This window comes from Triturus cristatus, chromosome 7 (genome assembly GCF_964204655.1).
Source record: "Triturus cristatus chromosome 7, aTriCri1.1, whole genome shotgun sequence".
Classification (NCBI taxonomy): Eukaryota; Metazoa; Chordata; class Amphibia; order Caudata; family Salamandridae; genus Triturus; species Triturus cristatus.
In genome coordinates this window covers 1,616,983,363-1,616,997,682 of record NC_140590.1, presented here as the reverse complement: position 1 = coordinate 1,616,997,682, position 14,320 = coordinate 1,616,983,363, and the positions used below count along the sequence as shown (strand labels likewise).

The window sequence follows — 14,320 nt, the reverse complement described above, 5'->3', positions numbered from 1 at the left end:
AAACTTAATACCATGATTGGAGGTTCCCTTTAATAATCATTATTGATTTCTATCCAAATGAACACTTTTTGCAACATTAGGATAATCAAAGGCTTAGGGTAAAAAACATAAAGCTCTAGTTTATACCTTGCAGTTTGTATGCAGCTCTAAGATGAAAGTTAATAGCTCACTGTTCTTTGTTAGGATTTTAACTTATAAACTGCAAGTAGCAAAAGGATCTTACTGACAAAAGCAGTAACCCACTGACCTATTTACAATATGTGCACTTTGTGATGGGCATGGTACATGTTCTGAGCAGCAGGCACATTAACCCTCTGCGCTATCTTTCCATGAGTCAAAACTTCCACTAGACAAAACTCCGATCTCGCTCTAGTAAGACGTTTATTCACCGGAGTTATCATGACATTTTTATTATTGCCGAAAATTGCTGTAGGCCAGGAAGGAGGCAGCAAGTGCTTTTAAAACCATAATATACAATGCCCCCACTCAAAGTCAGCACCCGTTGCAGTCACACCGGTCGCACCACCCTTGAGCCAGCTCTTCTCAGGGGTCCTGTGACCTCACTGTTGCTCTAGGGTCTGCTACTTCATAGGCCTGCCCACAAGACTGGAGGTGAACTTCAGTATGGATTGTGGTGGGCAAGCCTTCAAGGTGAACCCACACGCCACTGCTAGGGTCCACTTGCTGGTGTTAAGACAACAGGCCCTTTTTCGGATTTGCAGGGTCTTCTAAGGTCTAGCGTGGGAATGTGCTCCCTCAGGAGAGTGGTCTGGTGGACTGCTCATGAAGGCTGAACCTGGTTCCTCAGTTCTAAATTCTGCAGCTCTGCCCCCAGTGCTACATCAGCTCCCTCACTGAACACCATACTGCCCCACTGAGAGAAATTCACATTGCCTTCAACTACAATCCAATTTGACCTGCTATAAACAACTGGATGCGACTCAATTCAAATTAATCACTGGCAAGAGCAATATGCTCCCTAAAGGAAAAAGTAACAACATCCTGGAAAAAGAAAACACTCATTGGGAATGAAAGATTCAATAAAGCTTGTGAAATGTAAGCAGGAACAACATGGTGAACTTAACGCTTTTACACTCACTATTCAGAAATCAGTGAGTGCTTCTGCCTGAAAACTACAGGGCCGAGAAAGGACCCATTTCAATGTCCACTGCTTATATGCTTACAAAACGTAAGCAGTATGGTTTAAAAAGACCACATTCGTGAACACAAAGCCGCCGTACACATTGTTTTCCAATCCACCCATCAACCAGGTATCGCAGTACCTCCAGGTTTGGCGCACTTCCCCACTGGGGGAAAACAGCGCTTCACTGGCAAACTGAGTAAAGTGACGCTAATGTTTTTGGGGTTTGAATAAAACCGATCTGGACACTTTAAGAACATTCCGTCTTGCTTTATTTATTGATTTTTCATATTTTGAACCTTTTATTTCCGTGGCTGCACTTTGGAATAGAAAAATGTCAAAACGGCATTTCCAGCAAAAGTGTTTTTCTTTTTTGCATCCATTTCACAGGGGAACAAATGAACGACAGGAAGAAAGAGAGGGTGAGAACCATTTCTTGAGTCACGGTTTTCGGTAAGTGAGGAGGAGTTAGACAGACAGAGAGGGAATAAGAGTAAGAAAGAGAGGGGGGGGCAGCTGCAAACCTGGAGGTACTGCGATACCTGGTTGATGGGTGGATTGGACACCTTCCTTGTCTTGTCTGGGCAGGAAGCAAGAGACGGATACCTTTTCCTTCTCTGCTCCCCGCCCGTCCCCAAACAGCCACTAATGCCAGCCTTCTCTGCAGTGCTTGGATATTTCTTATGTCCAGGGACGCATGTTCGAAATAAAAAAGTAGGGCACGGAATCCATAGAATTAAAGAAGTTGGGGCACGCCGTGCCCTGCCGTTCCCGCCCACTTCGACCACTGATTGTATCCGATTCCTCGTGGCAGCCCCTGGGGTTTGGCGGCCCTGTGCAGGTGCACAGCTTGCACATGCCTAAGGCCGCCCCTGCCTATATGACTCTGCATGTTCAAGTCCCTTTACTAGCACAATCTCTCATAGTCCCATCTATTACTCTGGACTTCCAGTCCCGTTTCTTGTACTATCCCTCCCAGTCCAATCTATTACTCTTTATGTTCAGTCCCTTTTCTGAGGTGCGAGTTAGAAAGCTCTATGTATCGTTATGGATAGCTCTGCTGTCTGAGGTGCAAGTTAGAAAGCTCTATGTATCGTTATGGATAGATCTGCTGTCTGAGGTGCGTGTTAGAAAGCTCTATGTAGCTTGAGGGATAGCTCTGCTGTCTGAGGTGTGAGTTAGAAAGCTCTATGTAGCGTGAGGGATAGCTCTGCTGTCTGAGGTGTGAGTTAGAATGCTCTATGTATCGTTATGGATAGCTCTGCTGTCTGAGGTGCGCGTTAGAAAGCTCTATGCATCGTGAGGGATAGCTCTGCTGTCTGAGGTGCGAGTTAGAAAGCTCTATGTATCGTTATGGATAGCTCTGCTGTCTGAGGTGCGAGTTAGAAAGCTCTATGTAGCTTGAGGGATAGCTCTGCTGTCTGAGGTGCGAGTTAGAAAGCTCTATGTATCGTTATGGATAGCTCTGCTGTCTGAGGTGCGAGTTAGAAAGCTCTATGTAGCGTGAGGGATAGCTCTGCTGTCTCAGGTGCGAGTTAGAAAGCTCTATGTAGCGTGAGGGATAGCTCTGCTGTCTGAGGAGCGCGTTAGAAAGCTCTATGTATCGTTATGGAGAGCTTTGCTGTCTGAGGTGCGAGTTAGAAAGCTCTATGTAGCTTTAGGGATAGCTCTGCTGCCTGAGGAGCGCGTTAGAAAGATCTATGTAGCGTGAGGGATAGCTCTGCTGTCTGAGGTGCGAGTTAGAAAGCTCTATGTAGCGTGAGCGATAGCTCTGCTGTCTGAGGAGCGCGTTAGAAAGCTCTATGTAGCGTTACGGATAGCTCTGCTGTCCGAGGTGCGCGTTAGAAAGTTCTATGTAGCGTGAGTGATAGCTCTGCGGTCTGAGGTGCGCGTTAGAAAGCTCTATGTATCGTTATAGATAGCTCTGCTGTCTGAGGTGCGAGTAAGAAAGCTCTATGTATCGTTACGGATAGCTCTGCTGTCTGAGGTGCGTAGAAAGCTCTATGTAGCGTGAGGGATAGCTCTGCTGTCTGAAGTGCGAGTTAGAAAGCTCTATGTATCGTTATGGAGAGCTTTGCTGTCTGAGGTGCGAGTTAGAAAGCTCTATGTAGCTTTAGGGATAGCTCTGCTGTCTGAGGTGCGAGTTAGAAAGCTCTATGTAGCATTACGGATAGCTCTGCTGTCTGAGGTGCGAGTTAGAAAGCTCTATGTATCGTTATGGAGAGCTCTGCTGTCTGAGGTGCGAGTTAGAAAGCTCTATGTAGCGTGAGGGATAGCTCTGCTGTCTGAGGTGCGAGTAAGAAAGCTCTATGTATCGTTACGGATAGCTCTGCTGTCTGAGGTGCGTACAAAGCTCTATGTAGCGTGAGGGATAGCTCTGCTGTCTGAAGTGCGAGTTAGAAAGCTCTATGTATCGTTATGGAGAGCTTTGCTGTCCGAGGTGCGAGTTAGAAAGCTCTATGTAGCGTTACGGATAGCTCTGCTGTCTGAGGTGCGAGTTAGAAAGCTCTATGTATCGTTATGGAGAGCTCTGCTGTCTGAGGTGCGCGTTAGAAAGCTCTATATAGCGTTAGGGATAGCCCTGCTGTCTGAGGTGCGCGCTAGAAAGTTCTATGTATCGTTATGGAGAGCTCTGCTGTCTGAGGTGCGCGTTAGAAAGCTCTATGTAGCGTGAGGGATAGCTCTTCTGTCTCGAGGAGCGAGTCAGTACGATCTGTATAACTTGTGCGAAAAGTTCTTCTATTTATGGTGGGAGTCCGTAGGATCTGTGTACCTTTAGCTATAGTTCTGCGTGAGCCAGTAGATTCTGTATAAATTAAGGGATAGCTCATCGTCGGAGGTGTGTGTGTCAGTAATATCTGCCTAACGTAAGATATATAGCTCTGCTACCTGGGTGTATATCTTTAAGGATGGTTCTGCTGTCTGAGGTGCGAGTTAGAAAGCTCTATGTAGCGTGAGGGATAGCTCTGCTGTCTGAGGTGCGAGTTACAAAGCTCTATGTAGCTTGTGGGATAGCTCTGCTGTCTGGGGTGCGAGTTAAAACGCTCTATGTTGCGTTAGGGTTAGCTCTGCTGTCTGAGGTGCGAGTTACAAAGCTCTATGTAGCTTGTGGGATAGCTCTGCTGTCTGGGGTGCGAGTTAAAACGCTCTATGTAGCGTTAGGGTTAGCTCTGCTGTCTGAGGTGCGTTTAGAAAGCTCTATATAGCGTTAGGGGTGGCTCTGCTGTCTGAGGTGCGAGTTACAAAGCTCTATATAGCGTTAGGGGTGGCTCTGCTGTCTGAGGTGCGAGTTACAAAGCTCTATGTAGCTTTAGGGATAGCTCTGCTGTCTGAGGTGGTTCTGCTGTCTGAGGTGTGAATCTGTAGGATCACTGTAACTTCAGAGATAAGTCCTGCTGCCTGAGGCGGAAGCCCCTGGATCTGCGTAGCCACATCTAAAGCTCAGCTTCTGAGGACTGGGTCAGTATGCACAGTATAACTTTAGGGATAGCGCTGCTGTCTTAGGTGAGAGTTAATAGATTGTAAATAATTTAAGATGTGGCTCTGCCCTCTGAGGTGTAGGAGCCGGATCTGCAGTTATGTTTTTCAAATTAGGAATCTTATTAGATTTGGAAAAGTTATCAATGTGAAAGGAACAGTAATAGACATCCGATGAATGCAGGGTATACACCTGGAGATAGCCCTGGTGTTTGTGGCGTACGCCTTTGGCCTCAGTGTAACATGAGCGATAGTTCTGCTGCCTCAGGTGTGAGTCAGTGGGCTCTGCATAACTTAAGGGACAGCTGTGCAGTCTGAGGTGTGAATCAATAAACTATAGTTTAAGTGATAGCTCTGCTGTGTGAGGTGTTTATCAGAATGATCTGTATTGTCTGTGGATAACCTGAATTGTCTAGTTGTCTCACAGACGGACCAGGGCATCGGAGAGACCTAGAGTAAGAGATAGAGTGAGAGCTGAGGCTCAGCGTCTTTGAGACAGAGAAGGGCCTCGGGGGAAGACACCAGGCGACAGACAGTGGGGCTCAGAGAGGGAAACTAAGAGACAGTCAGAGGCCAAGGCTGAGAGTTAGAGAGGGAGCCCCAGGGATAGAGGGGGGACGCATGGACTGAGAGTGCTGAAGTCAGAGGCTAAGGCCTGAGACAGACAAGGAGCCGCATAGATTGACCGGAAGTGAGAGGGGCGCAGACAGGTGGACTGAGAGACAGGTAAGAACCTCTGCGGGCGTGAGGTGGCAAAGAGACAGAGGAGGTCACAGGGACAACGAGGATGGGTGACAGGCTGAAGCTCAGAGACAGGCAGCAGCACGGGCTCAGTGGGAGGTGCGTGCTGAGACAGTTAGACTAGGAGACAGACAAGGAACTCCGAGGGAGAGCGGGGGACAGAGACCTCGTGAGAGGGTCAGACACTAGAAGGTCACAAAGAGAAAGAGTGAGCGGCTGAGACAGAGAGGGTACGGCGTAGACTGGGTGGGAGAGATGGTGAGACAGCCAGACGGGGAGAGTGTGAGACAAAGGTTCATAGACAGGGCCCGGAGGCAGACCGTGATCTCAGACACGGCTGCGGTTCAGTGCGATACGAGAGAAATAGAAGAGATGTCACATCTAACGCTAGAGATTCGACGCGAGTCACGCAGGAGTAGAGAGGGCAAGTAATCATTCACCGTAATTATCAGTGTGACGGTGACGTGATTACTGTAATGGATTACTTAGAGAACCAGTTTCATTTACTTTAGGATGTGGTGTGACTTCAGCTGAGGGTGGGGGCTGGACGCCGTTAGAGCCGTGTGTACCAGGCACCACCCCCACGAGCCGACCCCCCCCACCACCACCACCACCCCGCGCTCCAGCCATCAGTCCTCCGGCGCTGCAGTGTGCCCATTAAAACCAAGCGTACAGAGTGTACCGGCGGGTGGAAGTCTCCTCGCTAGAAAGAAGAAAGTTCAACGTCAGCAAATGAAATGCTGCAAACCCCGCAGGACGCACAGGCAGGAGGGGGCTGACGCGGACCCAAAAGTGCCCACAACGTTGTCTCGCCTGACCCAGCGCATGCGCTGGTCTGGCGAGACTTATTGAGAGGGCTCCAAAAAGTGCTACCATGGCCAGCCTAGAGCTACAGTGCCTGTGCGCGGGCGCGCGCGCCGCGCTTGATCGCGATTACTTTCACTTTCGCGGCCGCCCGGCCGCTTTGATGTTTGATTGCGAGCACTTTAGTGGTCCCACGGCCGCTTGGCATAGCCAATAGGTCTAGCTTTTGGGACCTTATAAGTATTTAGTTATCCAACTGTTGCATCGCTAAACACTTATAAGGTACCAAAGGCGAGACCTATTGGCTATGCCAATGCTTGTTTACTTTCGTTCCGTCTTCAGAGCTCGTTGGCTTCGCCTCAGAGGATCACCGTGGTACCCCCAGGCTCTCTGTGTCAGGCCTGTGCAATTCTCATTGTAAATAACAAAACAATGAATATATTAATTAAATCAATCTCTATGGAGAGTGTCTGGCCACTTCATCAATAGGTTCCTCACACAGCCCATTGCAGTGTTCACCCCTTACCCAGTGGCTGATTTACAAAAATAATGGCCGAGGCACATTTTTTGCACTTAATCACATTAGTGGATACATGGCGAGAAAACAAAACAGCACTCGGGGCACAAATCTGGGAGACCAGCCAGCATATACTCCCAGACGGGACAAAGTCCACAATTACAACAATGTCATATGTGATTTACCACCCCTATACTACCATACATTACAAAATGATTATCATGTGATGGCTGTGGCTACAGCGAAAAGAAGTTTTAAGAAGAAATCTGAATAGAGAAAAACGTTTTTTAAAACGAATTTGTTGAATCCTGGAATTGTGTGATGACATACTTCTTGATTTTTTGTTGACTTGACTACGATTACAGATATCATATGATTAAATCTTTTGTAATATGTGGTGGTAAAGGGGTGCTGAATCACATATGCCATTGACTTACCTAATACTATAGGCTGTTGGGTGTATCCTTCAATCTCCTCTCCAGTGCTTGCATTGAGCTACTTAAAGGACTTAAAGGACTCAAAGGACTACTTAAAGGACTCATTTACAACTACAGGCCTCTCTGTCTGCTCCTCTCTCCTTATTGTATCTCGCCCTAATGAGATAATGCTGTATGTGTTAGCACTTTAAACTCAGATATATTGCTTTGCCAGTGCTTGTTTGTTTTTCTAGGAGAGAAGCTCAACGTGTGACGGATATGCCAGACGTGGATCCTATCCTCACTGTTCCATTGGATTGAAGTTGCATCTCACTGATGAGGTGCCAAAGGCTGAAACTGGGCAGAAGTTGCTTGTGTTACCATCTGGAGGGACCTGGCCTGGCAATTCTGGTTGGACTGTTCCTAATGGAGCAGACCAAGGCTGATTTGCATATGGCCACTCTCTGAGTAACATGGCATAGCGGGTAACAGGAACAATAGGCTGTAATGCAGCCGCAGTAATCACCAGTGACTGAGATTAATTCAACATTCTACCAATCACTTTTTAGTTTTTTCTAAGTCGACTACTTTCATAGTCCTCCTGGGTTCCCCATCTTCTGATATACATCTGTTGCTCCTGCCCGCCTCTTCCAGCAGACCCTCCCCAAACATCTGCACCCAGCACCAGGTCAGCTTGTAGTCTATAAACATCAATTTATTATAATTCATGTCCCCACTCTGTCCCCATTGTTATGTTATGGTATGTCATGTGAATATGTAGAGCACGGCTAATCATCTGTGAGGGCATCCAGGCGCAGGTATTCTTCAAGATATTTTTAAAATCACACCACTCCTACAGGATGTGGACGGGGTGAGCATTTAGAGGCGCCCCCAAAAGAAATACAGACATCTGTCATGTATGAACATTCATTGGATGCTGTTTATAATTTGTGAAATATAAAAATAGTGTGCATGCATTGCAAAATTGAAATTCAATGTTACCATTACCATTTTACCAAACATTGCATAAACTCTATACGTTATGTTATATTACTATTTACTTTATTAAACACATGTACATTGAAGGTGCCAAGGTGAGAAAATAGGTCTATGTGAGATTTTAGGCAGGTTTTACAACGAGTCTTGTTTTTAAAGTCTTCCTGAAACAGCTCAGGGAGGAGATTAGGTGAAGATGAGGAGGTAAGAGTGTCAGCCAGAACTGAGACACTGTGACCTCCTAGGCATGCACCCCTGAATGTAGGATCCCTTGAGCAAATAACAGAAGAAGAATGAGGTACCCTAGCAGGAACATAAGCAGTGGCATACTGCGAATGGACACGAGGAAACAACCTTATGTCCGCTTTTAACGAGTCAGTGGCTGCCTATCCACGCCCAGACCAGGCTCATACCATGTTGGAAGTATGAAGTCAACGTCATGTCACCTTCCAGCCCAATTATGAGCCGTGTGTCTTTCTCTTACATGTGGAGGCTCATGTCCTTGGAGAAAATGTGGAGATCCGGAGACTCTACAGAGGGCTATCAGATCCTGTGGGATCCTGTGTTGAATAACTGTAAGGGACTGAGAAAGGAGGGAGCGAAATAAAACATATGCAAGGGGTCCAGGGAGGGAAGAAGGGTGTTTGACAGTTTCAGACGACAGATCAATCAAATAAACACTTGCATTGCTTGTATCAGCTGCCATCCTCAGGGCCATCCATGTTTGCAATGGGTGACATTTAAATTGCGCCGGAGCAATTTGTGTAATTTCAGGAATTTCGTGTTACACTTGATATGTAAAATTACACAAATTATGCCATTTTGCATAACTTTTGCACCATTCACTACAAATGTACTGCAAATGTGCCATTTGTGGTAAACATGTAATGCAAAAGCATGGGAACAAGAGAATGAGAGCGGTTTTTGTTTGCAGTGCTTTTGCTTTTTTTGCACTAATTTCTCTAGCATGAAAAGCGTTCTCCTATCAAAACCTGATGCAAGGACGCATTTTGCACTAGAATATAACACAAAACCCGATTTACATTTTGCATAACTATGTGTAATTTGGTATCATTTTGCGGAACTTCTTCTTAATTACATGAATGCAAATTATGCAAAGGACACTCATCCCTACATCCAAGGATGTGATGAGCACCGACTTATTAGTATGACTCAGTCAGTGCTGAGTATTGCGATGTGTACTGTGCTGTTTGTTGTGTGTGCATTGTATGTACCGTGGGATATGTTGTGATGAATGTCATGTTCTGCAGTGTGTAGTGTACTGTTTGTCTTATGGTGTATATTGTGGCATGTACTCTCATGAATATTGTGGCATATGTAGTGGTGTGTACTGTGTATGTTTCTGTAACGTGTGGCATGTCATCAGTTATGCTTTGTGACACATACTTTGTGTGTAGTGTGTCTTGTGTATACCAAGGTGTGTATTGTGGTGCGTTTTTGGTACGTATAGTATTACGGTTAATAGTGTGTTTTCTGGTGTTCTGTGGGGTGTATTTTATTGTATTTTGTGTTACTGTGGCATATGGCGTCCTCTGATTTGTGGCATCCCGTGTGGTGTGGGGTAGCATGTGATGTCATGTTTATTGTGGCATATATTATATTGTGTATTTTCACAAGTGTTGTTTAATGTGGCATGTACCGTGATGTGTACTGGGGCAAACTTTGTAGATTGTGGCACGTACTCAACTCTGTATTACGGTATGTTGTCTGGCACACATTGCTGCATGTATGTTGGTGTGTATTATTACATTGTGCATGGTGTCTATTGTGGAGCGTACTGTGGTGTCACTTTTTTATTTATTGTGGCATGTATTCTCGTATGTACTGTGGTGTCAGTTAAGTCTGATGTGGTTTGCACCGTGGTGTGTATTGTGGTCTCTGTTGCAGATTGTACTGTGGTGCGCATTGACCCGTGTGTTGTGCCGTGTATTCTGATGTGAATTGCGGCATCTACTCCTTTGTGTATTCTGGAGTGTGTATTTTGGCATGTGCTCTTGTATGTTTTGAGGCATATGTTTTGTTATGTGTTGTGGTTGCTATTCTGGTCTATATCGCGGTGTATTACGGTGTGCACCAGCACCACGCTATTGATTGGTGCGTTTCCTGCAGTGTGCATTGTCACGCGTGCAGTATCGTGTACTGTGTGCATTCTAGAGTGCATTGTGGTGTGCACCGCTGTGTGCATTGTGCCACATGTTGTGGTTTGGATTGTGGTGAAAAAGCTTTGCGTACTGTGGTGGGAAGTGTTGCGGTGCGGATTGTGACGTGTGCGGTGGTCTGTATTTCAACACACATTGGGGCCTGTATTGATCATGTGCACCTGAAATCATGCGCCCTTCCCCCTGCAGACCCTGATGAGGGGGCCCCGAGACGCCCATATTTCACAGATATTCATAGGTCTTGGGATCAGTGGGGTCCATGAAGGGTTGGGGCCGCTTAAAGGGCTGGGAGCCTTCCTGGGCTGCAGGGGCCCGTGTTTCGCCCCGGGTCACTGTCCAATATTGGCACGATCATTGTGTCATCTCTGAGTGGACTTTGATATTGAATCAGTGTCTGTCCAACCGCTGAACAGCCGAGGAAACGAAACTGAAACTGGTCAAAGAGGTGAACGTTTTCAGGAGTGACTGAGGTGGGGATTTTCTCCAGGTCCTGTGGTAGGCAGAGTACCGGGGACCTTCCCTGTTCCTACTGGCGTTCTCATCACTGCCCCCTACTGTTGACTGCGAAGTTACTCCACTCGCTCCCTTTACTCTGGTGGTAGCTATGACTAAGCGGCCGAAGAGCCGCTAATATAGGGCCGAACCGCCGCTAATATAAGGCCTAACCGTGAACAGCTGCCGCTTTTATGCTTTCCTCTTTGACTCGGTATTTCGGAAGGTTAAAGCGTGATCTCCAGGCGGAGCAACTCGGGAGCAGGAAGCAGAACTTGCCTCTTCTGTTTCTGAACTGTGCTGTCCGAAAGCCCTGCTAAGAAAACAGGCAGTGTGTACTGCTCGGAGCCAGCGCCACTGGTCATGGTACGGCCCACGGCGTGCTGCTTGATGTCAGATACAACATAGCACACACTTCACACAGTCAAAACAAAGGCCCAAATAGAAGTCAGATCACCACTTTACATCCCAATCCGGCATGACTGACTCGGACTTTCAGTCTTTGGAGGTTGGAAAATTGGGTACTATTACACTGGTTAGTAGTAAAACTAGAGGAGCGAAATGAAGTCCTTTCTATAAAGCACATTCTTCTAATTACTATTGAAAACACTGATAGAATAACAGCTGTTAAATGGAAAGGCCATGTTGACCATCAGTAGCATTCAGCATTTGCTCAGTTAACACCAGAAGCATTCAGCACTTACACATGCAGCACTTGATCAGTGAACACCAGAAGCATTCACATTCAGCACTTACTCAGTGAACACTAGAAGCGTTAAGCACTTACTCAGTGAACACCAGAAGCATTCAGCACGTACTCAGTGAACACCAGAAGCATTCGCATTCAGCACGTACTCAGTGAACACCAGAAGCATTCGCATTCAGTACTTACTCAGTGAACACTAGAAGCATTTGGCACTTACTCATTGAACACCAGAAGCATTCACATTCAGCACATACTCAGTGAACACTAGAAGCATTCACATTCAGCACTTACTCAGTGAACACCAGAAGCATTCCGCACTTACTCAGTGAACACTAGAAGCATTAAGCACTTACTCAGTGAACACCAGAAACATTCAGCACGTACTCAGTGAACACCAGAAGCATTCGCATTCAGCACGTACTCAGTGAACACCAGAAGCATTCGCATTCAGTACTTACTCAGTGAACACCAGAAGCAGTCCGCACTTACTCAGTGAACACTAGAAGCATTAAGCACTTACTCAGTGAACACCTGAAGCATTTGCATTCAGCACTTACTCAGTGAACACTAGAAGCATTCGCATTCAGAACTTACTCAGTGAACACCAGAAGCAGTCCGCACTTACTCAGTGAACACCAGAAGCATTCCGCACTTACTCAGTGAACATTAGAAGCATTCAGCACTTACTCAGTGAACACCTGAAGCATTCAGCACTTACTCAGTGAACACCAGAAGCATTCAGCACTTAATCAGTGAACACCAGAAGCATTCGTATTGAGCACTTACTCAGTGAACACTAGAAGCATTCGTATTCACCACTTACTCAGTGAACACCAGAAGCATTCCGTACTTACTCAGTGAACACTAGAAGCATTCGTATTCACCACTTACTCAGTGAACACCAGAAGCATTCCGTACTTACTCAGTGAACACTAGAAGCATTCGTATTCACCACTTACTCAGTGAACACCAGAAGCATTCCGCACTTACTCAGTGAACACTAGAAGCATTTGCATTCAGCACTTACTCAGTGAACACCAGTAGCATTCGCATTCAGCACTCAGTGTACACCAGAAGCATTCAGCACTTACTCAGTAAACACCAGAAGCAGTCCGCACTTACTCAGTGAACACCAGTAGCATTCAGCACTTACTCAGTGAACACTAGAAGCATTCGTATTCACCACTTACTCAGGGAACACCAGAAGCATTCCGCACTTACTCAGTGAACACTAGAAGCATTTGCATTCAGCACTTACTCAGTGAACACCGGTAGCATTCGCATTCAGCACTCAGTGTACACCAGAAGCATTCAGCACTTACTCAGTGAACACCAGAAGCATTCGCATTCAGCACTTACTCAGTGAATACCATAAGCATTCAGCACTTACTCAGTGACCAAGCATAGGCAAAGTCAATAGGTCATGCCCTTGTGAAATTGGCCCTGCCAATGGTTTATCTGTGCAGGAAGGCTAAAGCTAAAAAAACCTTTGGTGCGAATGTCATTTTGTAGGCGTGTTCACCTCACATGCTTACAAAATGACCCAGGCACTTTTTTCCCCTTTAGTTAGCTATCCCAGTTAGATCAGTAAATACAAATAAAATAAAAGGTGCAAAGGCGTTATCTTTTAAGCTGGAGGACTAGGGAGCAGTAGCAGCACAAGGGAGAGTGGAACTAACTGCAAAGCAACATGGTGGAAGGTGTGGAGGTGAGTGGCAAAGTAACACGGGGAAATAGAAGCAACACGGGGGAAGGTGGGGAGACCGAGAAACAACACGGGGGATGGTGGGCCCCCAAAATAACGCAGGATGGGACGCAAAAGCAACATGGTGAGAGGCTGAACGGGACATGAAAACATGGGGAAGGGTGAGCGTCAGAGCAAAACAGGAGTTGGGGGAAAACAACACAGAGGGCTTGAGTGGTGGGAGAGAAGCACATAGGAGAGCACAATAGAGAAGAAGGCTGGAAAAAACAGTCAGCGACAGATAGCAACACAGAATGCGGGGAGAGATGTATACGAGGGAGATGGCTCGAAAACACACACTCTGAGTGCTTCACGCAAAAAAAGTAGAACTTGAAAAGCAAGCAGTGGAAGCATAAATGCCAGCCAATCAAGCAGGCTGTATATAGGCAATACTCCATGGGATGGACAAATACAAGATTGACAAAGTAGGACACGCAAACGAAGCAGGCAAATGGGAATGACAAGGAAAGTCAACCAATAGTAAACATTGGGTAAGTTCCAAGCTCCGCTATGTTCTTGGTAAGCCACAATATGTCGTGCAATAGACAGCCCATGCTCTGTCCAGAAGGCTTAACCTACCTTGACATGGCTGCAAGCCTAGGATTATATCAAGTAGTCTGTCCGTATAGGGAACTTAATTTGTGGTGCTGTCTGTCCTCAACTGACGCCACCGACTTATACAGTTTGCTTCACTGTGCCTGCCATCTGTCACAACACTATACCCTGATGTGGCACCTCCGTCCATAGGACTATGTCCACTACGCTCAAAATTCTCTATACTGACAGATCACTGTAGCTTGAAAAAGCCCTAGGCCCTCAAGCCATCTCACTGGGTGTAACACGTGTGGGCTGATTAATTGAAATCTGTAAATAAATAATGATATATAACTCACACAGATTAAGGCTGATTGAATAACATTTACAGATCACTGATAGGTGCCTCACAGAGACTAAAACAACACCACCAGGAATAGATGTTGTATTAATCTGTATGTTTGCATGCAAATTTACATGCCTTGGAACGTATAACGCACTTAGCACCGTAAATACGTCCACTAAGCTCTCCTTCTGTGTGAGGTTTTCCAAACATTAGAATCGTTGTATAG

General features: G+C 46.2%; 1 protein-coding gene and 1 long non-coding RNA gene across 3 annotated transcripts in view; one reads left to right on the top strand and one right to left on the bottom strand.

Moving 5' to 3' along the window:
• LOC146812525 (purine nucleoside phosphorylase-like) overlaps nt 1-14,320 on the top strand; it is a 71,452-nt gene that overhangs the window by 18,700 nt on the left and 38,432 nt on the right. The gene's annotated exons all lie outside the window — the stretch shown is intronic.
• The window catches only part of LOC146812526 (uncharacterized), a 77,853-nt gene that overhangs the window by 31,440 nt on the left and 32,093 nt on the right, over nt 1-14,320 (bottom strand). The window lies entirely within an intron of this gene.